At 35.8% G+C, this 27,810-nt stretch overlaps 2 long non-coding RNA genes across 2 annotated transcripts in view; one reads left to right on the forward strand and one right to left on the reverse strand.

The window, feature by feature from the left end:
- The window catches only part of LOC130456308 (uncharacterized), a 129,630-nt gene that overhangs the window by 43,254 nt on the left and 58,566 nt on the right, over positions 1-27,810 (forward strand). The window lies entirely within an intron of this gene.
- Positions 8,621-22,854, reverse strand: LOC103092521 (uncharacterized). The gene is made up of 3 exons (XR_457314.3): positions 22,533-22,854; positions 16,454-16,671; positions 8,621-11,522 (listed from the first exon to the last, which is right to left on the reverse strand). It is a non-coding gene; the product is annotated as an uncharacterized LOC103092521 (long non-coding RNA).

Raw genomic sequence — 27,810 nt, forward strand, 5'->3', positions numbered from 1 at the left:
GTCCCATTGAGAATTGATTTGGAAAATACAAAAAATGATTTCTGTGAAGCAGTTTGGATTTCAAGATTATATAATATAAATTTGTAGTGGAATCAGCACAATTTCATGACTTTCTATAACTTCCTTGAAGCAGAATGTTAGTAGAAGTAAAGGCAGAAGATGGTGAAAGCAATCTGAGATTGGGGTTTAGAAGGGCAAGCTTGGCAAAAGGATAAATGGGCAAATAGACTCAAAAGAAGAGAACATTGTAGAGTAGAACTGGTTGACTAAGGTGTTAAAGTGGGGAAGAAAGAAGAACTGAGGAGTCAAGAGATTGGAGGTCAGGATGTGGATGGACAGTGTGATTTTAAGGTACAGAGAGAGGTGGAATGACAATAGATTATGATGATGGAATAAATGGGATAACATTTATAAACTTTCAACAGCCCATAGTCTTTATTTGTCAACACCAGACAAGGATATGTTTAGTACTCAAAACCCCCCTGCATATTGCTTGAGAGAGAGAAGAAATATTTAATAAGAATTTTCAAGTATATGGACTATCAATGAAATTTCTAGTTCAAGCTTCAACATAAAAACCTTTGAAGATGGCTTATACAAGTCAAGACAATTGTCCTAAATAATAACTGGAATGACCCAAGGCCTTTCTGAAAATAGGATGGAAATATACTTAAAAATTGGTTTCTGTCTTAAACCCCAAAAGTCTTCTTATATAGCCATCAGGAAAAAATATAAGTGCCTAAGAATACTCCTAGAAAGGAAATTCAGAATAGAGAATGAGCAACAAGAACCCTCAGAATTCCCATTTCTTTAAGCCCTGGCTACTTCTTCCACTCTAGTCTTGTCATTTGTCTTATTTTCACACCTGTAATTCTGTCCTCGTTAGAATTGAATGGAACATTGCACCCTTTACATTCCAAGCTTTATAGGCTAGATCTGAAAATCACTGGAGGTGTGGTTGTTTTTGTTTTGTTTTTTTCCAAGTCACAAATCAGTTTTGAATTATGATAGTTCTTCCCTATTAACAGAAAGCTCCCTCCTCAGTCCAACCACATGTGAATAGATGAGGTCAGCCTGTAGTTTTGCCTCAGGCTTATTGAAAGAGTTCAGTTATTATGCCCTCTCTTCCCTCCCCACCCCATTCCAAACAGTTAGAAATAACTTGTTATCACTTGTTGGTAAAATATTGCCAAGGATGACTTAAGTAGTAGAGCTCCTGATCTGCAGTAGAGCTATTCTTGACACTTGTTTTCCTGAGGAAGAAAGTGAGCTTTAGAGAACCTGAATTACTTTTCCAGAACTATATGACTAAGTAGTAACAGATCTTGGACTAGAACTGGAGAGCTGATTGTTAAATTCTAATATGATTCCTAGTATAAGTATATATGCACATCTATACCTCAGAAATGATACCAATAACCACATGATTTATTGTTTTGCTGATTTTTTATAGCATATTATATTTTTTGTTTGTTTGTTTTTTAAAATTCTTACCTTCCATCTTGAAATCAATATTGTAATTGGTTCCAAGGCAGAAGAGTGGTAAGGGCTAGGCAATGGAGGTTGTCACTTGTCTAGGGTCACACAGCTAGGAAGTATCTGAGGTCAGATTTAAACACAGGACCTCCTGTCTCTGGGCCTGACTCTCAATCCACTGAACCACCTCACTGCCCCCTCATATATTTCTGCAGAGTTATTTGTTTACTGATTTTTAGCAACATGATGTTGAATAGAATCTAGGAATCATACTCTTTCCACTAAATTACATAATGCTGCTCTGAAAAGTGAAGTCACCTTCCTCTAAGGCAATTTTCATGTGGTATCAGTCAATAAAGGCAGAAGACAATCCTTGATCTCAGAGAACTCAAAGTCTAATGGTAGAGACATCAGGCAAACACATATATACAAACAAATTAAAACAGGATATATAGAAAATAATTAACAGTGGGAAGGAATTAGAATGAATGAGGATCAGGAAAGTCTCCCTATGGAAGATGGAATTTTAGGTGAAGTTGAAGGAAGTCAGAACATGACAAGGTGGAGATAAGATAGAAAAGCATTCCTGGCATAGAGGACACCTAGAGAAAATGGCAGAGTCAGAGATGGTATGTTTTGTTTGTGGTCAGTGCCATTGAATCAAAGAATATATAGTACAGAGTAATATATGAGAGGACTGGAAAGGTGTTTGTATATGTTTCTGTGTATGTAGAGTGAAATACGTTATAAAAGACTTTGAATGTCAAAGCATTTTGTCTTTGATCCTAGAGATGATAGGGGAGGTAGAGCACAAAAGAATTAAGTTCACCATTGTCCTTAAATGGAGGCCACACACACAAAAACAAAACAAGAATCTGTGATGAAATCTGATCTACTGAGTCTATTGTTTGATGTTGGAATGATAGTTATACCCCTGACCAGAGATAGAAAGCTAAAGAGACACTGATAGAAGACAGAGATATCACTCAACTTGAAAATTGCTAGAATTTACAAGGCACATTAAGTCATTTCTGTGTAGAGTGTGGCCATATGAAAATGTATAAAACCCAGAAAAAGATCATACTATAGAAAGAACAAAGAATTTTAAATTAAAAAAGCCATAGAGTAGAGGGTAGGAAGTTCTCAGGAGAATCTGTGAAAAGCATCAGAAAAACAACTTTTATTAAATGTACATTGGGCACCAAAGCTCAGGTGACTGCAGTTCTGTACTCTAAGGCTATCTCTGAAAGAAAGCCAAGAATAATTTCAGGCTTAAAAGAAAAGTGAAAATAAGAACATATAATTGTGTGCTTAATCTAACTATAAAAATACATAGTCAAAACACAAATTAACTAAAGCATCTATTTTATTACTTATGCAATCTTTACTTCTCATGCACACTTATCACATATGTATCCAAACCTTTGCCAAATTTTTCTTTTCTAATTTCACATAATCTATCACATCTACAACTCCTCTTCATTTACATAGCCAACACCTGCTTCAGGTCCTCATCAGCTTTCCTGGACTGTTACAATAGACATATAATTGGTTTCTTTGCTTCAGTCTACTGATCCTTCCGCCTCGACTCTGATATTCTTAGCTTCCAAAGTGAATTTCCTAAAGTTTAGCTCTGACTGTATCACTTCTCTATTCAATATATTCCAGTGGGCTTCCTATTATCTCCAAAATCAATCTCTCTTGAACTTAACTCCCTTGAAGACTTGGACTCTTTCTTTTTCAATCTTCTTATCCATGTATTCTATAATCCTTCACCACCCTCCTTTTTGTTTTTTTATTGACTGTCCACCATGTATGTAATGCAGAGAATAAGAAAATTTAGCACTCTTAAATTAATTTTTTTCTTTATTGCATTCTAACTTTATAGGTTAAAGAGTATTTAATAGCAAAACCAAAACAAAAAATCAACAAATGAAAATAGTGTATATTTGAAGACTGGCATCACCATAACGTGATTGAATCCAAACCATAAGGTTTGGACTCTTTGGGCCCAAACTTCTCTTCTAGTTTTGAATCCATGATCCTATGGTCTTTTCATATCCTTTTTTTATTATGAAAAGAAACAAATTCTGGAGTTTCCCATAGAAATATATATATATATATAAGAAATATAGAGATTCTTTTTTCAAAAAGAAAACTTTATTCAGTATGAAAGAAATAGGGACTGGACATACAATTTCAAGGAGGGACTGTGAGTTAAGAAAATTGCACATAGTAATTCAAGTCAGCACCTTCTCTATAATTTATACTCTTAGAGAAATTGAATTACCTCTGGTCTCACAGTCCATGTATATCAGAAAGCAATGTCTGAATTCATAAATTGTACTTTTGGAGGACTTCACTAGGATAATATAGTTATTTGTTAGATATTCCCTGTCATCCCTTGTTATGATTCTTGTATCCCAGAAGAATAAGGTGAGGTGAGGTATATGCCAAGATGTCAAGACATAGGAATGCCAACTGATGACCCTGTGGTCAAAGACTGTAGTAAAAGGTTTCAGTTTCTCTTAAGTTAATAATGGTGACCCAGTGAATCTCTCTCAGCTTGTCTACATAATCATCACAGCCAATCATATTAAAATTTGGTATATATGCCAGATTAAGAACCCTTGCCTTAATGATGGTCTTAGTGTTAAGAAAGCTGGAGACCTGGTAAGAGGTAAAGAGAGGGAGCTAAGTAGAACAGTGGATAGAATGCCTGACATGAAGTCAGAAAGACACATCTTCCTGATTTAAAATCTGGACTTCGATACTTATTAGCTAAGTGACCCTGGGCAAGTCACTTTACCCTGTTTGCCTTAGTTTTTTTTAGTCTATAAAATGAGCTAGAGAAGGAAATGGCAAAGCACTCAATATCTTTGCCAAGAAAATCACAAATGGGGTCATGAAAAATCAGACACAACTGAATAAGAATACCACCAAAAGGGGAAAGTGTTAAAGATGATTTCACCAAACAGGTCAAAGTAAGTCTGATTCTTTGCAGTGTGTTGGTAATCCAAATGCATGCTGTTCATATTATGTGCCTCCTTTTCGTTACATTATTATAATTTTACATTATTATACTTGTCAATGAACATTTATGAAGGGTCTGCTATGTGCTACTCTATCAAGTGCTGGGGAGATAGAGATAAAGACCAGTTCTTGCTCTTCTAACTAGTGAGAAAATTAAATTAAAGCATTTGTTTACAATTTTTTTCCCAGAAATTTATCATGAAGGGGAAGAGAGATATATAAATGGGCTCAAAGGAACAAAAGGAAGAAGCCTTTTGGGGTTTAGGAAGATCTGAGCATTTTATAGGCAAGCAAAAATGAGCAAGTAGAAAAAGAAACATTTAAGATGCTTAAGAGACAAGCAACCAAGCTCTTCTGAATTGAAGTCTAACGTTTGCCACTACATGACGCTATTCCTTTTCTTGCTTAATTTGTTTTCAATTTGAATCCAAATTTGATTGCACTTGAAAACTTGCTTTCTACCTTTGTGATGCCAATAAACACTGTTTTCTGGTAGCAACGATGCAACAATTAAAATGTATGTTTTAAAAATAAATGAACTTTTACATTTATTTATTCATTTATTTTGCCTTCAAAGAGCCTGGGATTGGGGCAGGGTGATGAGAAATGTCCTGATGTCAAAACCTGACTGTGTAATAACAAATAATTCAAAATGATGCAGCCTTGTGGTCAAAGACTATAATAAAGGTTTCAATTTCTTTTGAGTTAATAATGGTGACCCAGCGAATCTCTCTCAGCTTGTCTACATAATCATCCGAATGAGTCATATTAAAACTTGGCAACCATATACACAGAAATAGTCCAGGCAGTGAGGTATGATGAGTAGAGAGTTAGAGCAGGTGGAAGATCTCCCCTGGGGGATGGGGCAGAGGGGAGGAGAGTCAGAGAAGGGAGACCATTTGCCAGAAGTGAGGCAGCTAAAAGAGAGTCTTGATAATAAGTTTTGCATAGTGGAGCAGACAGGAGCATTTGGTGGGGGTGGAGAATTGGGTTTGAAGTGTGAGATTCAGACTACTGGAGAGAGTATCTTTAGCTGAAAGCTGTGGTTTGGGGATCACTGGCTGAAGGGACAGTGGATTGGATTGAGGTTTTAAATCAAAGAAATAAAGAGAATAAACATTCTTTTAAAGCCCACTACATACCAGGTACTGTGCTAAATACTTTACAAATATTTCATTTCATCCTCAAAAGAGCATAGAAGGTGGTGATGTTATCTCTATTTTACGGTCAAGGAAATTGAAGTAAACAGAGATTCAAGTGGCTTTATTATTTGTTGAGGCATTTCGGTCATGACCATCTCCTCATGGCTCCATTTGACATTCTCTTGGCAAAGATATTAGTGATTTGCCATTTCCTTCTTCAGCTCATTTTACAGATCAAGAAACTGAGACAATCAGGGTAAAATGACTTACCCAGCATCACACAGTTAATAAGTATCCCAGACCAGTTTTGAAGTTAAGAAGATGAGTTTTCTTGTCTTTTGGAATGGGGACTTTCTCCACTGTACAGAGCATCCAAGGCAGGATTTAAGTTCAAATCTTCCTGACTCCATGTCCACTACTTTATCCACTGATCTGCCTACCTGTAAAAGTAAGATTGCCATTCACATTTCATTTTTATTTATGTTTGCTTAGGGATCTACTTTTCCAGGAACCCCTTACTTTAAAGCTTTCCCTTTATACATACTATCCTTCTCAGTCAGATTTAGAATGCTCTAAAATTGGCAGCCCATCTGATCATTCCTATGTACTCTAATTGGTATATATCCACCTCGTTTCAGAGATCATTTCCCTGAAAAGTCCATGCTGTTTGAAAATAAGAAAGCCCATGAAAGGTTGAGATATCTATCTGTGCATTTATGGCTTACAAGCCATTCTGCAATAATCAAATAGGTTATAAATTTGCCAAAGGAAACTTCATTCAGCAAGTCCTTAGGAATGGAATATGTAGGAAATTGTTGTTGAGATGGAACTGGGAAAAAGATACAAAGGAAGGAGAAGTGATCCCTTTCCTTGAGGAGCTCAGATGGAGAGAGAAGAGCTTAAGCAAGAAGTGTGTCATGATGGAATATAATTGACCTTACTACAATTCTCTTTCAATGAATATCTGAATGAAAATACATTTATCATGACTTTACTTTGTGCCAAATATTGTGCTAAGAGCCGAGAGGCACCAATAGGAAAAGCAAAACAGGCTGCCTTCATGGGGCTTTTATTCTGATACCTTCTTAATCAAGGTGTTCCCCAACTATGACAGCCCATAATGATCTTTGTTTGCTAAGCAGGCTAAGAGCATTAAAAATGTTCATCATTCACATGTTCCAGTTCTCAGCTAGCTATGAGATCAAGGACTATGTCATAATTCTTTTTTACTTTAGTTTTGTGTTGGAGATAATTTCCCATAAATACTTATGGATTGGTTAATTAAACTAGAAAGTCAGATAGGCAGGAGCCAAATAAAGCACTGAAGCAATGAAAAGTAAGGGAATCATTATAGTGGAGAGATTGAAGTCAGAAAAGCTTGAATGTTACAGATTCACAAAATCAGATCTAGGCTGAAACTAGTCAATGCAGATCTTTTACAAATCATTTCTTTAAGGACCTGGAGTGATCTGTTGTCCAATCGTTTTTCACTCACGTCCAATTCGTTGTGCTCCCATTTGAGGTTTTCTTGGCAAAGAGACTGGTGGTTTGTTATTTCCTTCTCCATCTCATTTTATAGAAGAGGAAACTGAGGCAGACAGGGTTATGTGACTTGTCCAGAGTCACATAGCTATTAAGTGCCTCAGGCCAGACTTGAACTGAAGAAGAGGAGTCTTCCTAACTTCAGACTTCTTACTCAATGTATTGAGCCACTTTATTGCCCCAGCAGTAATCTAGTTAAAAAAAAATAGATGTTTTGTCCAGTCTATTTGTCCAAACATACTATAGAATTGGAGCGTAGATTCCTTGAGCCCACCAACCTGAACTGTCATATTATAGTGCTATATATACATTCTTTCCTTCACAAACCCAATGAGAATGATGAGTGGAGATCTTCAAAGGCAAGAAATATGAAAATCTTTTGTACTGAGAGTTGGTGCTATTTTTTTAAAAGGACTTATTAATTACCTTCTTTCCATCTTCAATTACTTTCTGAAGTTTTGATATTATGACCCACAACAACAGGTGACTGCATTAAAAAGATATCATCCTTCTATTTAAAATTCAAGATTAATTTAGACCTTTTTCTAATTTCCAAATGGACTTCCAAGAGATTCTGAAACCATCTGTTTATCCCCAGAAGAGGTAATAGTCATAGCAGTACAACTTGCCTCTGGGCTGCTTAACCTCTGTCTTTCAGACGTGACCTGAATGGAGGTCACTGACTTTACTGATTAGTTACAGTTCCCTGCCCAAAGAGACTTTCATATCTTCCTGGGAACTGGCAACAAGGAAACAAGTTGTTTTTATTCTCCCTTTAGTCAATGGATCTGCCAACACTGAACCAGATTGAAGCAGAGAATTCCCTCCACATAGGTCACCAACATAGATTATTTCAACTCTTTCCTCTTACTACAAACTTGAACTACATCTATGCCAGAGGAAAGCCTAGGATTATCAGTATGGAATGGTGGGAAAAAAATACTGGATTTGGTTAAAAACACCTGGATTGACATCCCACATCTGCCATTCACTACTTTTGTGACCTTAGGCAAGATGCTTTACCTCTCAGTTGCCTATTTGTCAAAAATGAGGGGGTTAATCTAGGGAAATTAATCTAGGGTCTATGATTTTATGACCTCAGGCTTAATCCTTTTTCTAGCAAGATCTGAACTTAAATTGGTAATCCATCTTAATTTTTTCTGTGTCAATTGAACTTGGTTGGGATAAGGATTAGAACTGTGATTTCTTTGGTATAAGGGAGTGTTTGTAAGGAAACTATACCACTGCAGCCTGACACCTCTCTACAACTAATAGTTCTTGATTATATATATATATAGCGCATTGCAAAATTGGGTCTTCCAGGTCACTCTCTATCCAGCATCCTCTTTTAACTTGGTCAATTATAACTAAAAAAAAAGGGTCAAAATTATAGGTTTTGTTTTCCCTGTGGTGAAACAATTGGTTTGAATACCATATGCATTTTTTTTAATATTTTATTTTATTTTATTTTTTAAACATTTTATTTGGTCATTTCCGAGCATTATTCATTGGAGACAAAGATCATTTTCTCCTCCCCCCCCCATCCCATAGCCAAAGTGTGATTCCACTGGGTATCACAAGTTCTTGATTCAAACCCATTTCCATGTTGTTGGTGTTTGCACCAGAGTGTTCATTTAGAGTCTCTCCTCAGTCATATCCCCTCAACCCCTGTAGTCAAGCAGTTGGTTTTCCTTGGTGTTTTTACTTCCACAGTTTGTCCTCTGCTTGTGGATAGTGTTTTTTCTCCTAGATCCCTGCAGATTGTTCAGGGACATTGCATTGACACTAATGGAGAAGTCCATTACGTTCGATTGTACCACAGTGTGTCAGTCTCTGTGTACAATGTTTTCCTGGTTCTGCTCCTCTCACTCTGCATCACTTCCTGGAGGTTGTTCCAGTCTCCATGGAATTCCTCCACTTTATTATATACCACATATATTTGTAAGCTTGTCTGGCCACATTTTAACAATGGATGGGCAAGTTATAGGACAAAAAATACTGGCTTTTGTGTTAGAGTGCCTGGTTTTCTAATCCTAGCTTTGTAACTGTGTGACTTTGGGCAAGTCACTTATCCTTTGAGCTACTGTCAATTTTCTTATCTGGAAAGCAAGGCCTTTTAGCTGTAGATGTTTGATCTTATGATCCTATATTCTGTCATTTGGTTTCAAGGTGAGGATATGGCTAGAGTCATGAAAATCCTTCAGCATTACTGGCAGCACAACCCAAATATAAGCTTACTATTGATAGCTCAATAGTATTTTCATATTTTTGCATGAAAGGCAGCAGGAGGAGTATCCAGGTTGTAGGGAATCAACATTCACTCTGAGTACCTGTTACATTCAAAGCACTGTGCTCTCTTTTCAGCAAATTGGTCATGGAAGTCCATCTTTTGAGAGCCACCTAATGTTTGAAGATGGCATTTTGAGATATGGGAGGGTAATTTCCATTTCCAGAGCCTTCTCAGTAAAAAAATAATAATAATATGTGTAGTAAGCAGATGCAGCTAACCAGCTTCAGACTCCCTCATTCATCTAATTATTCCATGTCTAGGGATTACTGTGCAACAGGCCTTTTCCTTCATGTTATGAAACTGACTCTGACACTTGGATGTCTACCCCTGGGTGAGTGGTAAGTTATGAAAGACTATTGGTTCTATGGATTGTACTTCTGGAACAAAGCCTGGACTTCTGGGATCTTTTTAGTTTATTTGTCTTTCCAGGGCAAATTTTCCAATAAGCCAACATAATCAAATTACATGCAGCATGAAAGACATTCTACCACACAGTTTGACATTTTAATTAGAACTTTAAAGAGATAATAATCACTGCCCACAAATTCCCCAATGTTACCTAGAAATGGGTCAGCTAATTAGGATCTCCAAAAGCCACCGCCTCCACTGCTTTTTAATTGTTTTTCCAAACTACCATCACCACATCTTTCGACCTTCAACTAGACCAAATCAAACAAATAGTAGAGAAGGTTCTATTCTCTTTAGCCTACAGAAAACCCAAGGATGTAAGGCAATAAGTCTGTGAAGATAATTTCAAATGTATATTTCACCCCAAATAAGGTGCTTTTCTTTCATTTCAAGGTTGTTATTGAAAGGAACACATCAGTTAAGCTCATGTAGGAGAGCCATTAGGATCCAGTTCACTTAGTCTCTTTGGTGTTATTTTTCCATCCATACCTTTTGCTTCCTTCCCCCTCTCCTTACTGGAACTGTATAAGCAGAGTTATTAATGGAAAGCCCCACCAAGGAATTTTTTAAATGCACCCTGACTGCATTAAATCTTTCTAAATGGATCTTTATAAGTGGAGGGGGAAAAGATTCCATGTATTATTGAGAAACAAAGGGACCTAGGGTGTGATAGCAATTCAAGAAATGAAGCCTGTAGTATTGGGAGGATTATGTGTAACAGGATGCTAACTCGCCTCACCATGCCTGGTCCCTCCCTTTCCCTTGGGTCAATATACAAAAGTGAAAATGTGGTAAATATTCAAGTTGTTTGTACAATACATCTATGCATTTTGACAAATTCAAGAGGGAGAGGTTATTGCTGTAATCCAGAAGACATTTAGGGAGTAGAACAATTGATTTTGAGAAAGAAGTTCTCTTCTTAATTTTGGACCACGATGATCCAAAAAAAATTGGCTTTCTTACTTTTCATCATATACAATACTCCACTTCTCACCTCCAAACCTTTGTACTGTCTGTCCCACATGCCTGGATTTACTCTCTCTTAAAATTCCACCTCACAGAGGCCTTTTCTTCTTTGAATTTATTACCAAGCACCATTATCAGCATGAAGATTTTCCTGATCATTTTTTGTCCCTCACCTGTTAGCATTTGCCCTCCTAAAATGATAGCTTTGTTAGCATTCTCCATTCCAGTCTACCAAGTGTACATGGTGTTTAGGGAAGACTAGTACCTCTGGGGTGAAGGCTTGACAAACTCTTTTCAGAGTGGCTTTTCTTCCTTTTGTGTCCATCTGCCACCTGGCTCTCAGTTGTGACTTCAAGAAGTTGTAGCATGTCCAGTGGCCACACTCTGGTAAACTGTATCAGAAGATGGGCTAAACCAGATTAAGGATGACTGACAGACTTCAAACTTATCAGGGAATTAGGAGGCTTTTCTTCATCAGACATGTAAAGACTTTCCTTACTGGAATGGGTAGATGAGAATAATTTGTTCCAGTGGCCATGAAGGTAACACAAGCACATGCTATGGAATGCTTAGAGCTCGGTTAGATGTTGAAGAAGATCATCCTCTTCATCTCAAGTCATCACTAGTTGTCTTGCTTTTTGTCTTGCCACTAGAATTAGATGACTCTGTAAGAGAGAGTAAGGCCAATGATTTTGTGTAACTGCCTCATTTAGATCTAATTTATGTGAGAGTCAAATGATATCACCAATGATATCATTTTGGCTCTGAGTACAAAGGACAACAACCAACCAACCAATTTTGTATATATTTGTACTTATTAAGACCTGGCTCTTTCCTAATGACATGGCTTCCCTGAATATCTTTTCTTTTTTCATTTCGCTTTCAAAACAAAACAAAACAAAACCCCAACCCTTACCTTCTATCTTATTACCAATTCTAAAACAGAAGAACAATAAGGGCTAGGCAACTGGGATTAAGTGACTTGGCACACAATTAGGAAATGTCTGAGGATAGATTTGAACCTAGATTCTCTCAACTCTAGATCTAGCTCTCTATCCACTGAGGTAGCTAGCTACTCAACCTCTGCTCACCCCAGCCATCTTTTCCAACACTAATTACTCTTTCATTCATATTCCTCAACTCATTGATTGTGGTAAGGAGTTGAGACATTTCTTGCTTCCCATTGCCACTTTCAAGCTGTCTAGATCATCAATCAGTAACCTTTGAGAACTCCTTTCAGGTTTATCCAATCCAAATTATAATTCAATCAAGATTCTAGAATCTGTTATATAGTAACCCTTAGGACACTCTCTGTTACCTCAATTTCTAGCTCACTCCTACCCTCATATTAGGGAAAGCAATATACATATTAATACTCTTGCAAAAACTCTTACTTCCCAGTTTCTCAACTTATTCATTTTTTTATGACCTATTCCTTCCTTCATGCCATCTCAGGTATACATAGAGATGGTCATACTATTAATTTTTCTATTGATATTTATGAACTCTGAAATTCTTTGATCATAATTTTTTTTGTCATTTCACTTTCTCCTTTGTTTTATAACCCTTAGCCCTGGTCTTTATCTTCAGTGTAATCTCCCATTCTTGTTCCCCTCAGTTCTTTCTCCCCTGCACTGGTTACATCCTTATTCTCCATCTTGACTTACACACACACACATGGATATGTTTTGTGTGTGTGTGTGTGTGTGTGTGTGTGTGTGAGTGTAGTGTGAGTGTGTATGTATATATATATATTATATATATAAATGTCTGTGAATACATATTTAGGGGTGTGTGCACACAGTAAGTTAATTAATATACAAACTAAAAGTTAATTCCTCCAAAATGTACCTTTTAAGATGTTTGCTCTTTAAGGATGAAATATATCAAGATGTATTTCCTACTTAAAAAAAGCTTATGACCGTTGCATGTGTGCATGTATTCATGGTACTTATGGAGAAGTATAACTAACTATAATAGTTGGGTAATTACTGATATGTCAGTGGATCCTGAAAGAGGTGAGTATTAAGTGGAGTTTAGAGAAGGATGACAACAGTGCTAGGTGAGGGACTGAGTTCTCATTTAGTTTCTAGTTATGCTTCTGACTCTCTAGACCTTGCCATCATGACTTAACTGCCTTTTCATCCTAGAGCTTCCTAAATCCCTAAGCTTTCTCATCCTATAACTTTCCTCTACTATGCTGAGCCACTCCCACTATTGGTAACTTCCTCCCAGTGTAATAGAGAAAAGGTTTGGGGTTATAAAGGAAACAGGAACTAGGAAATGACAGCTATGTTTAGGGTTGGCTCAGAAAAAAGGAGAGGGGGTTTGAAGATTTCCCCCTTCTGTCTTCCCTCCTTAGATATGGCTATTCTCCCAGATTTGCTCTTGTCCTCTTGTCTCCCCCCACACCCCCAGACTAAAGGGTTTCTTCTTAGGAAGATGTCTCTCCCCTTGATCAGTTCACTCACACGTGATTCAAAGGTTGGGTAAAAGATAACTACTTTAAATGTCAATTAACTCAATCAGGGAAATACAAAGGAATAACTGGCAGGGAAAGAATTGAAAAAGAAAGTGGGGGAAGGGAGTCCCTTTCTCCAGAGAAAACCTTTTTTCTTTCTTTTCTTTTTCCCTGGCAACTGGTGAGTGCTTAATAAGCATATGCTGCCTTGCAAGGTTGGAAATAGGTATGTATTCTGCTGTATGAGTATACAAAAAGTAAAAAAAAAAGTGTTCCTAAGGAAGCTTTTTTTTTTTTTTCAAACTGTTACCTTCCATCTTAGAATTACTGTGTGTTGTTTCCAAGGAAGAACAGTGGTAAGGAATAGGCACTGAGGGGGACTTGCCCAGGGTCACACAGCTAAGGAGTGTCTGAGGACAAATTTGAACTCAAGACCTCTCATCTCTGTGTCTGGCTCTCAATCTACTGAGCCACCCAGCTGCACCCTGAAGTCTGTCTTTATAAACTTCTCAAGGATAGGAACCATGCCAATTAATATCTTTATATGTCCAGTGCCTAGTCAGAACCTGGCAAACAGCAAGCAATAATATATATATATATATATATATATGTACATATATAAATAAATATACAGATACACACAGAACATATATATATATAAAATATTTTTTGTTGTTTCAAATTTAATTTGTTTTGATGAGTGCTTAATTTTTAGGTATTAGTATTTTTTTGTCAAATTGTAAATATGGTGGAAAATTTAGAATGAATCTCAAAGGACTTTGCATTACTGGATATTAAGGGATACACAGGATTGTTAAAAGTCTTCTGTTCCCTAGAAGTTTTCCTTTTGTAATGGTTTGGACTACATCCTTTTGATAGTGAGTGAGAAATGAAGATTTGGAGAGAGCTAGAATGAACCTCAAAAATCACTATCTATAACTACTCAACAATCCGGAGAAAGCCTTTTTTGAATTTTTGATGAGTACAGTAAGACAACTTCTTTCTAATTAACAAGAGTTCAGGATATATGGATAGATGTGTTCCTCAAGAGAATGAGTATAAAGTCAAAAGGTCAAGGGTTGATTGAGGATGTGATCACAGTTAGTTGATAGGAGTAAGAAGAAGTGGAAAAAATGATTAAGATTAGCACAAATTACCCTGTAGGGATGATGCCCAGATTTCCTGTTTATTTAGAGGCATGGGAATTCCTGCTGTTGTCTCAACAATGCAGGCACTTCTGAAAGCTGATTATTTGTAGGGCCAGAGATGATCTGTGGTATCCTACACAGAAAAACACTTTATAAATAACTAAACCAAAAAAAAAAAAACTGACCACTATCTATGTATAGTAAAAGTAGAGAATGTATAAGTCAAAACTCACTCCTGTGCTACTCTGTCAATATATGACCAAGGTGGAAAGGAGAAATGTAGTTAAGAGCAGTAAGTATTATATTGTTATTTTTAGACTCAATGCCAATAACCCTAGGAAAAATTTGGCAAGAATGCCAATATTCAATAGTAGCTTATGATGTGTAAAAATAGAGATGGAGAAGAATAAAATCTGAACTGTGTGCTGCATTTAGATAACAGACTCAGCAAGACCAAGTTGAATAAATGATAGTTTTTCAGTTGGATGAATTATATTGGTTTTAATTAAATTAATTTGTAGACTGAAATTTTCTTCTTTGGGGTTTTAAAAATTGCTCATGTTGTTGCTGTAAAGACATAGCTTTTGCAGTAAGATTAGAAAGCAAATAAGAACTGGAAAAGAATAAGATGAACAACTTCAACAGATTCTTTTTCTCATCCCCTAAACTTAATCCTGTATATACAACTATCGCAGGAAGGGAACATAGTTGAATATTACACACAGACACACAGACATATATACAAACAGGTATAAAATTTTTTGTCCCTTTTGTACCATAGAAGTCTGAATTATTTTCCCTTTCTCTTATGGGGTTTTTAACAGTACCTTTGTAAAACTTGGGTTAAGTACTTAGTCATAGGTTATATTTGATCTAATTTAAGTAAAACACTGTATGAAAAAGAAATAAAAATATGAAATAAACATGAAAAATTTAAAAATTAAACAAATGTGAAGAGAATAATATTGAACCTACAGCTTATATAATAAAAGACATTTTAAAATAACATAAAAATAAAGACATTTTATGCTTTTATAGTTACTAAGCTTTTAAAGATATCTCTATATTTCTAGCCTTTGTATGTCATCTGCTGGCTTTCACATTTTCTCAAACTTTAACTTTTTAAAAAAATTGTATATATTAATGGTATTAAAAGATAAAATACATTGATGTTATATAATACTATACATATATTTTATACATGCCTGAGTTTCTAAACTTCTGTATCACTTTCTGAACTTTGTGTGTTGTCAGGGGCTTCTGCAAAATTCCCCCCAAATTCCCATTTAATTTCTTATGCCAATCCATGATATATCAAAACCATAATGGAAGGGGGCGGCTGGGTAGCACAGTGGATTGAGAGCCAGGCTAGAGACAGGAGGTCCTAGGTTCAAATCTGGCCTCAGACACTTCCTAGCTGTGTGACCCTGGGCAAGTCACTTAACCCCCATTGCCTAGCTCTTACCACTCTTCTGCCTTGGAACCAGTACACAGTGTTGATTCCAAGATGGAAGGTAAGGGTTTAAAAAAAAACCCAAACCACATTGGGAAAAGTGATTAGATATGAAATGGATACACATATATAAATATATATATACACACACATACAGATATGTGTGTGTCTATGTTTAACATGGGAAGTATAGTAGGCAGCCAGTTGGTGCAGGGATACATGGGGACTTGTGGGAACTTCAATTTGGGAATCCTAAATTCAAATCCATCTTCAAATACTAGCTTGGCTTTGGACAAGTCACTTAGCTTCTATTTGCCTCAGTTTCCTCAGTCACAAAATGAAGATAACACCTATATCCTTGGGTCGTTATAAGGATGAGAACAAGATAATATTTTCAGTGTTTTGCAAACCTTTAAGCAGTGTGTAAATGCCAAGAAGTAGTAGTAGCACTATTCGTACCAGTAGTAGTAGTAACCATGTCACTCCTCAGTTGGAGAAGCTTTAATGGCGTCCTATGAGGAAAAACTTACAGACCTTAAACCCATTGGTGAGTTACTGAGAATATAGATCTCAAGCATATGAAGAATTCTCCTGGTGGGATGGTTGGATGAGAACATTTTGTTCCAATTGCTGTGAAGATGGCTCTGCAGTTTAGAGCACGGTCAAACATGGAAGATGCCAAGGACATTTACTGCATCCCAAGCTATCACCATTTGATCTGACTTTTGTCTTGCCAATGGACTTTGGTGACTCTGGAAGAAAGAGGGAGGAGGTTAAAGACTTTGTTTAACTCTGTGTCACTTAATTTCAATTCACCTGCAAGTCAAGGCATCATTCTGTGGTCCTCTTGGAAAATGAAGAACTACAACAAAAAAGGCTCCCAATCACAAATACAAACACAAACTCCTTGGACATTTAATGAACTTCATAAGCAGGGTTCAATCTTTTTATCTAGATTGATTCAACATTACTTTCTAACATGGAGTTTAAGCCAGACTGCCCTATTTGAAGAAACCTTTATATAATATTATTTCTCTCAAATCTATTTCTTTATAAAGCTCACCTTCTGTGCCACATTATCTTTGCCTCTTGGAATATTTAATTCTATTCAACCCTTAACTGGAATGGCATCTTTTGCAAAAGGTCTTATTTAACCTCAGATTTGTTACTGGCCCTCCCACCCAGAAACTACTTTGCATTTATTTTATATGCATTTAGTTATGGTATTTAGTTGTTCTCCCCTATAGAGTGTAAGCTCCTTGAGGGATGATATTTTATATCTGTCTTTGTTTCATCAGTGCTTAGCATACTTCCTGAGAAGTTAGGAATTAATTTGAAATCAATCTGAATAAAAAGGTTGAAGCTAGATTATAAAGTTAATTAAATGTTAAACAAAAGGAGCTCGTATTTGATTCTAGAGGTGATAGGGAGCCATCAAAAAAGGAAGAAAAAAATGAGGTATATTTTTGAACATAAGTAATGTGAAACTTTGTTTCTCTTGGATGAGCATATTTATTATAATTTATTATATATTTATAACAAATAATATTTATTATATAATTGTTACATTATCTGTTACAATCTACTATATATTTATGAAGTAAATGGTAATGAAAAAGACCTAAAACTTCTCCCAAAGAGAAGAGACATGATAACTGCTACTTTTTTGTACTATTATTAGGTATGTCTAACTCTTTGTGACCTCATTAGGGTTTTTTTTTAAGACACTGGAGTGTTCTGACTTTTTTCCTCTGGATCATTTTACAGATGCAGAAATTGAGGCAAGCAGGATGAAGTTACTTGCTCAGGGTCACATAGCTAGTTAGCATCTGAGGCCAGATTTAAATTCAGGTCTTTCTGACTCCAGGTCCAATACTATATCCTCTGTGCCACCTAATTGTCCCAAAATAACAAATGCTATTTATACTAAAAAAAGACTTGAAGGTATTCTGGTTAGGGAAAGCTAGATATATCAGAAAAGATAAGACCACATAATAAGTCTACAGTTTTACTCCTAGATGAAGTAAAACAAATGACCATCATTTGATAAGTATGGAAGTTATTTTTATTTGGTCTAATCCAGAAATGGCCTAAATTAAAGTCTAAATACTGAGGAGGAAAGATGAAAAGAAACTAATTCTTGACACAGCCAAAGCTTTCCCAAGCTAATGTCACAGAGATGAGAATCACATGTATTCAGAGAAATACTTAGCATTGTAACACTTCAAGAGGTGATAAGGGTTAAGAAAGCATCTGGAGCATTTTAACTTTAAGTATGACAAACCATATTAACCATGGAAAACTTCTAATAGTATGTTTCACTTCCTTGAGTTTTTAGCTTCTTCAGCATTCCTCCTCATGGATAAGATCCATTAGGAATTTCCTTAGGCAGATGAAATAATTAGGAGATACAGGTGTAGTATAGCATAAGTGTGCATGTCATTTGCAAAGGGTTTGCATTTTCCTACAAAGAATGACCAAGAAAATTTCATTTTTGATACCTGAAAAAGTACCATGTGACAGTAATTTTACAGGTACATAAACATTCTTTCAATCTATAAAATTCTATGATTCTTCAAATGCCACTTCAAAAAATATCTCCCTATTTCCTTAAAGCTTATTAAATAAATGAGAAGGATTAGGCATAAAGATTTGGAATGAGGGAGAATGGGATGATGAGCATTGAGCTTCAGCTAATTTAAGTGTTTTGTAATAAGATTAGTTAGTTGCTTATCACTTTGCCATGCTCCTCCAGTTGGAGAGACACTGAATTATAAAGCTGGGTAAGTCACCCTTTCCCCCCCATCCTTGTTTACATTAAGAATGACCAGCTTTGAGATTTTGTAGCTTTTAAACCTTCTGAGTTATCAAGAATAGCATTACTTCCATTTCTAAGCATTTAAATTTGGATAGTAAGGCTATATGTCTAAAGATATGATTTTGCTAGCCTCTCCGGCATTCTTTCATTAATATTCATTCATGGTATTCATGTCCAGTTAAGTGAGCTCCAATTTCTGAGTCACAAATGCATTGTTTAATCTTTGTATTTCCAGGTCACTAGTACATAGTAGGAATACAACAAATGCTGGTTGAATTTCATTCAACATTAGTAATAATTTATTAAACACTTATTATGTGTAATATATTGTGCTAGTTTGTTCAAGGAAGTAGAAAGGAAACTTAGAAATATCCCCCTACCCTTAGAGAATGTATTATCTAAAATGATGATGAGATAAGCATTCAAATAAATATACAGAAATTTAGATTAAGACCATGATTTGTATGGAAATATCAGAACATTGCTTTCTGCCTTGTCTTTTTGAAATTGCCAAATGACCTTATCCTAGTTCTGGATCATCTTACTTGTTGAAAAATAACTTTTCCTTCAAATCTTTTCTCTTTCTTATCTCCATTTTTCTCATTGAGACTTATTATGGAATATTTCTTTAGGCAAAATAGACTGGATCCTCACTATGGTATGACTTGCTACATTATGAACTTGGTTTCAAAAGTAGGGTCTGTTTCAGAGTTCATCCTTAGGGAATTATCTCTGGAGGCAACAGATAACTCTTGCAACAAAGTTTTCCCTGTAACACAATCCTGAGGTACTAGATCCCAAGACCATTATTATATAAAGGTTCCAGTGTGTTCTTAAAATAGTTATCTTTTCTTTTGGGTTATTCACCTGAGTGCAGAAATGGAATTACATGACTTCATACCTGAAGGCAATTTGTCAGCTATATGTTAGGACCATCTTGCCTATAGAATGTTCAGAATAAAATGCTATCTCTTAAGCCAAAAGATAAAATCCAAAATGAGGTGTAAACTTGTTTTGGTTGTGGTTTGAGGGGTTCTTCTTCCTCCAAAGCAGCACCATATACCAAATGGTTTGTCTCAGAATTGTTAAAGGTATTCATTGAACTCTCTTATTTTCATGTTGTGATTTTATTACTTTATTTTCTTTTTTTTAAAACATTACAATTGAATTTTATAAAATTATTTGCCAAGGGATCTTTTATGTCTTGTTTACTTCCCAAAATATACTTCTCTCCCTTAAAAGCAAGCAATCCTTTGTAAAAATGTAAAGAGAAATAAAAAGCAATTTAGCAAAACTCTAAAATCAATCATTTGATTATGTATATGTAATATTCAACAGCCAGAGTTTCCCATCTCTGCCATGAAGAGAGTGAAATGTATTTTTAAAAGTATTTTTCCATGGTTACATGATTATTTTCTTTCCCTATCTTCCTCACTCCCTCCTCCCAGAGCTGATAAGCAGTTCTACTAGGTTATACATGTGTTATCACTAGATACCTATTTCCATATTATTCATTTTTGTAATACTCTTTTAAAAGCAAACCCCCAAATCTTATACCCATATAAACACATGATAAGTCATGTGTTTTTCTTCTGTGTTTCTACTCCCACAGTTCTTTCTCTCGATGTGGATAGCATTCTTTTTCATAAGTCTCTTGGGATTGTCCTGGATCATTGCATTACTACTAGTAGTAAAGTCGATTATATTTGATCATTCCACAATGTTTCAGTTTCTGTGTACAATGTTCTCTTGGTTCTGCTCATGAAATGTATTTTCTTGACTCTTCTGGACCAAGTTCAGAAATTCAGTTAAACTTTCCTTTGTACTCATGTATACATTGTTTTCCTGTATACTTTATTTTCAAAGGAATTTAAAATGAACTGTGTTTTTGGTAATTAGACCATGCTAAGTAAATGAATGTTGAAAACTTGGTCATCCCAGTCATTATCAGGCAATAGTTGTACCTGTAACTTCTGCTGTGTGTAAAAATAAAGACCAGGGATTCTGTCTGCTTTGTTCTCTTCTTGGCAGGACACTGGGCAGTTCTATAGCTGAAGATGATTCTTTAGGGGAATGAAATCTCACTGCTTCATTGAAGGTTCTGGCTCCAACCTTACCTTTGAGAGAACCTTTCATGTGCTCAGAGATGCAATTATATAATGTGATGACAAAGAAATTAAGATGTATGTAGCCTCTATTGCAATATTGAGGACTGAGTTCAATGGATTTCCTTCCCCTTTCCAGTTTCTTGTGGCAGCTTTTTTGCTATCTAGTTGCGTCATTTGGCACCAAACTGACATGCTTATCATTGCAAAAGCTAAGAGCATGCTAAATAGTGATGTTTCACCTTCAAAGTGCAGAGTTGCAAGCAGATGTTTTGTTATTATTGGGTTTTTGTTGCTTTTTTTAAAAACCATTTTAGTCAAGAGCCTTTTTACCTTTCTGAATCTTCATCTTCATTTCCTAACCATCACTGTATACATTTTATGCACCAGCCAATGTATTTACACACATATAACATCATATATTTATGTGCATTCTATGCCTGCCCTGGATAGGGACATTATCTTTTGCTATTTCAATAGCTTCCTTTTCCCTCTAACTCCCTTTCTGCTAAAAATTTGGAGTCATATTTCTCTATCACCTTTATTTCTTTTTATCTATCTACCCCCAGGTCTCATTTTAATTAATGGAATGATTCTCAGCAAGATTCTTTATTTCCCTGAAGTTAGAAAAATACTCTTCCTTCTTTCCCTTTTCCCTCTCTCCCTCTCTCCTTTCTTTCCTTTTTTCCTTCTTTCACTTTCTCTTTCCCTTTGTTTCTTTTCTTTTCACATTATATGGTTTTTCTTGGCCACAGTACCTCATAAAGCTATCTACAAAGGCATGATGGATTTGCCATATTGGTGGAGAGAATTACCACACTGATGAAATAACAAATGTTTTGAAGTGTTAAGGTCCATGATGAAAGCTCACAACATGTTTGAGTTCTTATGAAATGTTATAGAAATGTAGACCCTCTATGCCACTCTTCTCAGGAAGACTTTGCTACTTTGAGAGAAGTGGCACAATTCAGTGATATTTCAATTATTTCACCAAATATAGCTACTTATACTTTCTTTTTATGTTCTTTGAGTATCTGCAATTTATATACTTTTAGAAAATCTAGTAGCAAGAGAGTACTATGCATTTTAGGAGCAACCAAAGTATTTGGAACATTTTGTTATATATGGCCACTAAATGAAAAGTACTTGGGGGAATAGAAAAATAAACAACATGTATCTCCCAAATGAGTGGAAATATAGACATTCTAGAATATATATGTATACACATACATATATGTGTGCATTTATGTATGTGTAGATATATATGTGTGTGTATATGTAAATATATGAACATATGTTTAGATCCAGAACCTATTCCATTGTCTTGACAGTGGAAAATATGCACACTAGTGCTTTAAAAGGAAAGGGACAAGACCTATGATTTCACTGGCATAAGGAATTTGCACAACCTCTATGTACCAATTCAGGGTGGTATTTTTGAAACTCAAGATCTTAGAAAGTTTTCTAGAGCACCTAGAAGTTAAATAGCTTTCCTAATACCCCATAGCCAATATGTTTCAGAGTTAGGATAGAGCCTGGCCATTTCTCTATCTACTACACCATCTTATCTCTAACTAGAACATTTTGTATAGTTTTATTGGATCTGGGGAAATTGATTATATTGAGTTAACATTTTGTTGTTGTTGTTAGTAAGAAATTAGCTATAACAATCAGATGAAAGTTGACTCACCTTTTGTTCCCAGAATCACCTTTCTCCCCTCCCCACCAACCCTACCATAAGGTAAGCAGGTTACAACTGCCCTTTCCTGATGCAAGTGGTGAGGTCAGAATGCTCTTCTCTTGGCCATCAGCTGAAGATTCATACATCATAACTGTCTGGGTAGTAGAGCTAGCCAGTGGTATTTGGCCATTAGTTGGCACCCCTTCTTTAACCACTCATTCCGCATGATGGGGCCTGATGGAAAAACTCTTATTGTAATATAGCCTGGAGAAATGCCTCCAGGAAAGGGTGCTTACAAAGTGGGGAGAACCCACTCTCCTTTGTCCTAGGCAGAACATATTTCCACACTCAGAGTGAACAGTTATGTGATAGTAAAAGAGAAGGTGGTTTCTCTGAAAGCACCTAGGATTGGCCCACTAGAATGGTGATTTATCAGGACTAATGATCAGATCTGACAACAAAGTTCCTGTGTAGAGAGAAAACAAGGCTGATGAAATAAATGGAAGCCATCAGATAAAAATACTTTACTTCACTGTAGTAAAGGGGGAAGGTAGTATTTATCTTCTGGATGAGTGTCCATGAGAAAGAACAATGTTTAATCTCATCTCTGGCTTATGATCAAAAGAATATGTTGCATCACCTTCCTATATCTTTCAGATACTTAAAAAAGTAACTGGTTTTCTAGTTCAGAAACCAGTGTTTCCCTAGTCATAAAATTCAGTCCCAGTAAATTATCCCTATTCATGTGTCCAGTGCTTTGGAATGTTATTATTCAGTCATTTCAGTGTCCAACTCTTTGTGACCCCATTGGGACTTTCTTAGCAAAGATACTGGACTGGTTTGTCATTTCCTTTTACAGATGACCAAACTGAGGGAAATGGGGCTAAGTGACTTGCACCGTTGTGACTTATCCATGTGCTAAGGGCACCATAGCTATTGTCTGAAGTGGTATTTTAACTCAGGTCTTCCTGATTGCAGACCCAATTCTCTATCTAGCTCCATCTAGCTACTTATGCCTTGGGATACAATCAGGTCAATGTAGTTGCTGACTTTATGAATCTAGTTAGTACAGTAAGCTGTGTACTGGATTTGGATGGAGGAATATTTTGGATGGAGGTTCTGAGACAGAACCTGCCTCAAACATTTTTTCCCTCAGATTCCCCAACTGCAACATAGAAATAAAAACAGCAACTACCTCCTAGGCTTTTTATAAAAACAAAATGAGATAATATTTGTAAAGTTCTTTGCAAACTCTAACACACTACATAAATGCTAGCTATTTATAATCAGTTAAGACTGAGGCATCTACACAGGTATGGGCCATTCTCAGATTTCTTCTGAGATTCTGATTCTGATATTATTCAATGAAGTAAGGAAGAAGAGGTGGAAAAATCCTAAAAAGAGAACAAATTAGAAAATTTGAATAATTGTGAACCCTCACTAGACCCAAGTTCTTTTCCCACCTCCGCCACTAATTGTGTGATATTAGAAAAATGATCTGTAAAACAAGATTTTACTAAATTATCTTCAAGGTCCCTTATAGTTTTCAAATTCTATATTCTAAACCAATACAGTATCACTTTCCTTCAATATTTCGGGTGGGGGGGATGTTGCTAACAGTTACTCGAAAGAAGTATTCACTTTTCTGTACTTTTCTATTTTGAAATATCCATGATTTCTTTGGTATCGGTATTTACTCCTCTGATAGGGTTTACAACTTCTGTGTCTTCTCATCCATTGCTCGTGTTTTCTCTTAAGGTCTATAGAAATCCAGCTAAGTCTTTAGAGACTTTCCTCTTGTTCTTGCAATAGCTCAGGTTTACTGGGATAATTGTCCATGTTTTTTCTCGTTCTTGACACACAATTGGCCCACCTCTTTTTGCAGATACATATCCCAAATACTATCTTACTACTTTTTACTATACTATACAAGTTTTTTCTTGCTAACAAAGTTTAGCTTGCTAATATCTACCATGCCATTTTGTTGCCCACTTGTTTATTTATTATTTTAACTATGATATCATTATATCAGATGTATGATTTGATATGATATAATATATAGTAACATTATAATTTGTAGCTAAATAGTAACACCAGAAGAATACTGATGTTATTTTTAAATGGGCTTTTGTAGCAGTGAAAAATGAAGGATCACTGAATCAAATGTAGTCCAAATTGATCTTGTCTTCATGTCAGGCTTTTGTAGCACCTGCCCAAAATATATATTTCTGTCCTAATTCCATAGGTTGATCACCAAGAGTATTTCATAACCAACATAATCATCCATTTTGTTTCTCTTGTATGGATATAAAGCAGTTAAGATACTGCACACACACTTAATCTCCTTGACAGTCAGCATAGTAGCCAATGACAAAGTTTTTTCCTAGAATGTAAGCATGTTTAAAAAAACAAAAAAAAGCACTTATGAAATGACAAAAGTTTTATTAGCAACCCTACCTCTTGCAGAAAAATTTATGTGAGACTTGGCTAAACCAGTCCTTCCAAAAGGTATCTGTAAATAAAACTGGAAGGAGAATGAGAGATATAAAATGGAACAAGCTTGCCAGAATTTTAATGGAGATTAATTTGTATCAACAGTAATAATAGAACCACCATACTTGGATTCTATGACCTCAGTACCTGGTATGGGGAGGTGTACTTTGGAAGATTACTATACCTGACTGCATATGGATAAAAGTATGTATTGGAGATGATACTAATTTAAAGGTACTTAGGAATGTCATTTTTTGGAGGGGCAGGTAGGTAGTGGATAGAGTGCCATGCATAAAGTCAGGAAGACTCATCTTCCTGAGTTCAAATTTGGCCTCAGACATTTGTTAGCTTTGTGAACCTGGGCAAATTCCTTAACCCTGTTTGCCTTAGTCTCTCATCTGTAAAATGAACTGAAGAAGGAAATGACAGAATACTCCAGTATCTTTGCCAAGAAAACCCCAAATGGGATCATAAAGAGTTGGATCAGAATGATCAACAAGGGAATACATTTTAAAAATTGTTCTTAAATAAGAAAGTTAAGGAAATATAAGAATGCACCAACTTTTGACCTATATGCATGCAGTACCATCTCCTTAAATCCTTATGTAAGTAGGCTACATAGATGAGAAAGGAACAGGAAGGCTTTCACAATTATTTTTCTATATAGGAGACTCCACAGTTATGGTTACTCTACTGATTGAACTTTGGAAGTACAAAGTCTTTGGTTTTTAAAAAGCGGTTTTGCCTCTGTCTAAAAGACTGTTCTCTGTTCCAGCACTGACTTCTGCTGCTTCTTGTTGGTGCTCTCCTTTCTGCTCTGTTCCTTTTCTGAAACCTTTTCTATTTTAGGTCTTCAGTGCCCCCAATCTGTCCTCCTGACTCCATGAATACATGCCAACAGTGAAAATTCTGTTTAGTGATCCACTAACTACTGATGTCAAGTGAAATGTTAAAAAGGAAGATATATGTCCATCAAAAACATTTTTCATTGTTATAAGATATACCTTACATGGGGTCCAGACAAAAGAAAGATTTCCACTAATAGTGAGATGCTCCAAATATTCATTATTTGTAGATGATGTTGCACTAATTCCTTGGACTACTAATCCTAAAACATGTCCCCATAGAAATGCACAGTAATGCCAAGGAGATGAATCTAATTTTATATATATTTTTTCCTGTATCAAGTTTAAATTGTTTCTCTGATTGGAAACATGGCATAATGGATAGAGTACTGGCCTTGGAGGCAGGAAGACTGAGATTCAAGTTCTGCTTACATCTAAAACATACTATCAGTATATTACTTAATGATAATATTATATAATCACTTAATCTCACAGTGATCCCAGGCAACTATTTTTGATTATTCCATGCCATTCTATGTTGGTGAAAGGAGTTTCCACATAGGAAGTTCCATACACTGATGTAGCCTCAGGTATGTATATGCATGTATATCTATCTAGTTATCTATGAGCCCTAATCTTTTAGCTTTTATAAATTATATCATTTATTTTATAGCTAGTTCAAATGTCATGAATTATACTTTTTAAATTATTTTAAGCAAACACCATTAGTGACTAAGTCAGCAATATAACACTGTCGAGATAGTTATCTCATTTTGCCACTTGATTGTACTAAATTACCATGATGAATTTTGTAAGGCCAAAAAACTGAAAGTAAAGGGTTCTCATGGTAATGATCCTGCTTGGAAGACTTCTTCCCTTTAAAATGTAAAAATATAATTCCTCCAGGAATTAGAATAAAAGTGGTCATGAGCCCAATTAATATATTATTGGAGAGAGAATTCTTATGGACAGCTAGATGGCAAAGTGGACAGAGTGCTGGTCCTAGAGTCAGAAAGAATCTACTTCCTGAGTTCAAATCTGAAATGAGACACTAGCTACGTGACCCTGAGCAAATCGTTTTACCCTTTTTGCCTCAGTTTCCTCATCTGTAAAATGAACTGGAGAAGGAAATGGCAAGCCACTGTAGTATCTTTGTCAAAAAAAGAAAAAAGAAAACAACCCAAAAGGTATCATGAAGAGTTGGACACGACTAAAAAATGGATAAATAACAGCAAAGATCCCTATGGAATATGGCTCCCAAACTACAACCACAAAGAGAAGCTTGATTTTCAGATTGTACTCATAACCAAATGATAATGACTACAATCCAGGATCAATGTGTTACCAAATAGTTCCATATAGGCTCCTAAAGACAACTTAGGGAGATGCTTTATACTACTAATATGGTGTGCTAATGTCTTCTCTTCCTCCCTGTTGGAGAAATTGATTAATAAAGATCTGAAGACCCATCAGTGATTTTCCACTAATCCTGAGCATGTGGTCAGTCACAGAGTACCAGACATAACCAGAATCCCACATTGCTCCATAGACTGAAACTAAAAAAGGGCAGGAACAATGCTGATACAACTTCTGGGTGTGGCTCTTTCCTCTGAAGCAGTCCATTCACTGCAAGTCTGTACACTTTCATCCACAATGTACACAGAAAACTCAAGGAAAAAAAAGTCTCTGTAAGAAAACAATTTGGTTAAGTTAATTGGACAGCCCCCAGTCCAAATGTTTTGTAGTAGCAATAATATTTTATTGAATGTTGTAATTAGGCTTTGTGAGGAAATACAGGGATAAGGACTAGAGCTTTGATTTCATTGGTAAAAGGAACTTCCAAGTAAAGAAACTGTCTCTATTAATGAAAATTAGCAATGGTCTTTAGCAGGGGTCAGCAAACTCCTGTCAAGTGCCAAATCCTTACTCTGGGCCTGTTTTTGTACTTC

Source organism: Monodelphis domestica, chromosome 1 (assembly GCF_027887165.1).
Source record: "Monodelphis domestica isolate mMonDom1 chromosome 1, mMonDom1.pri, whole genome shotgun sequence".
Lineage (NCBI taxonomy): Eukaryota > Metazoa > Chordata > Mammalia > Didelphimorphia > Didelphidae > Monodelphis > Monodelphis domestica.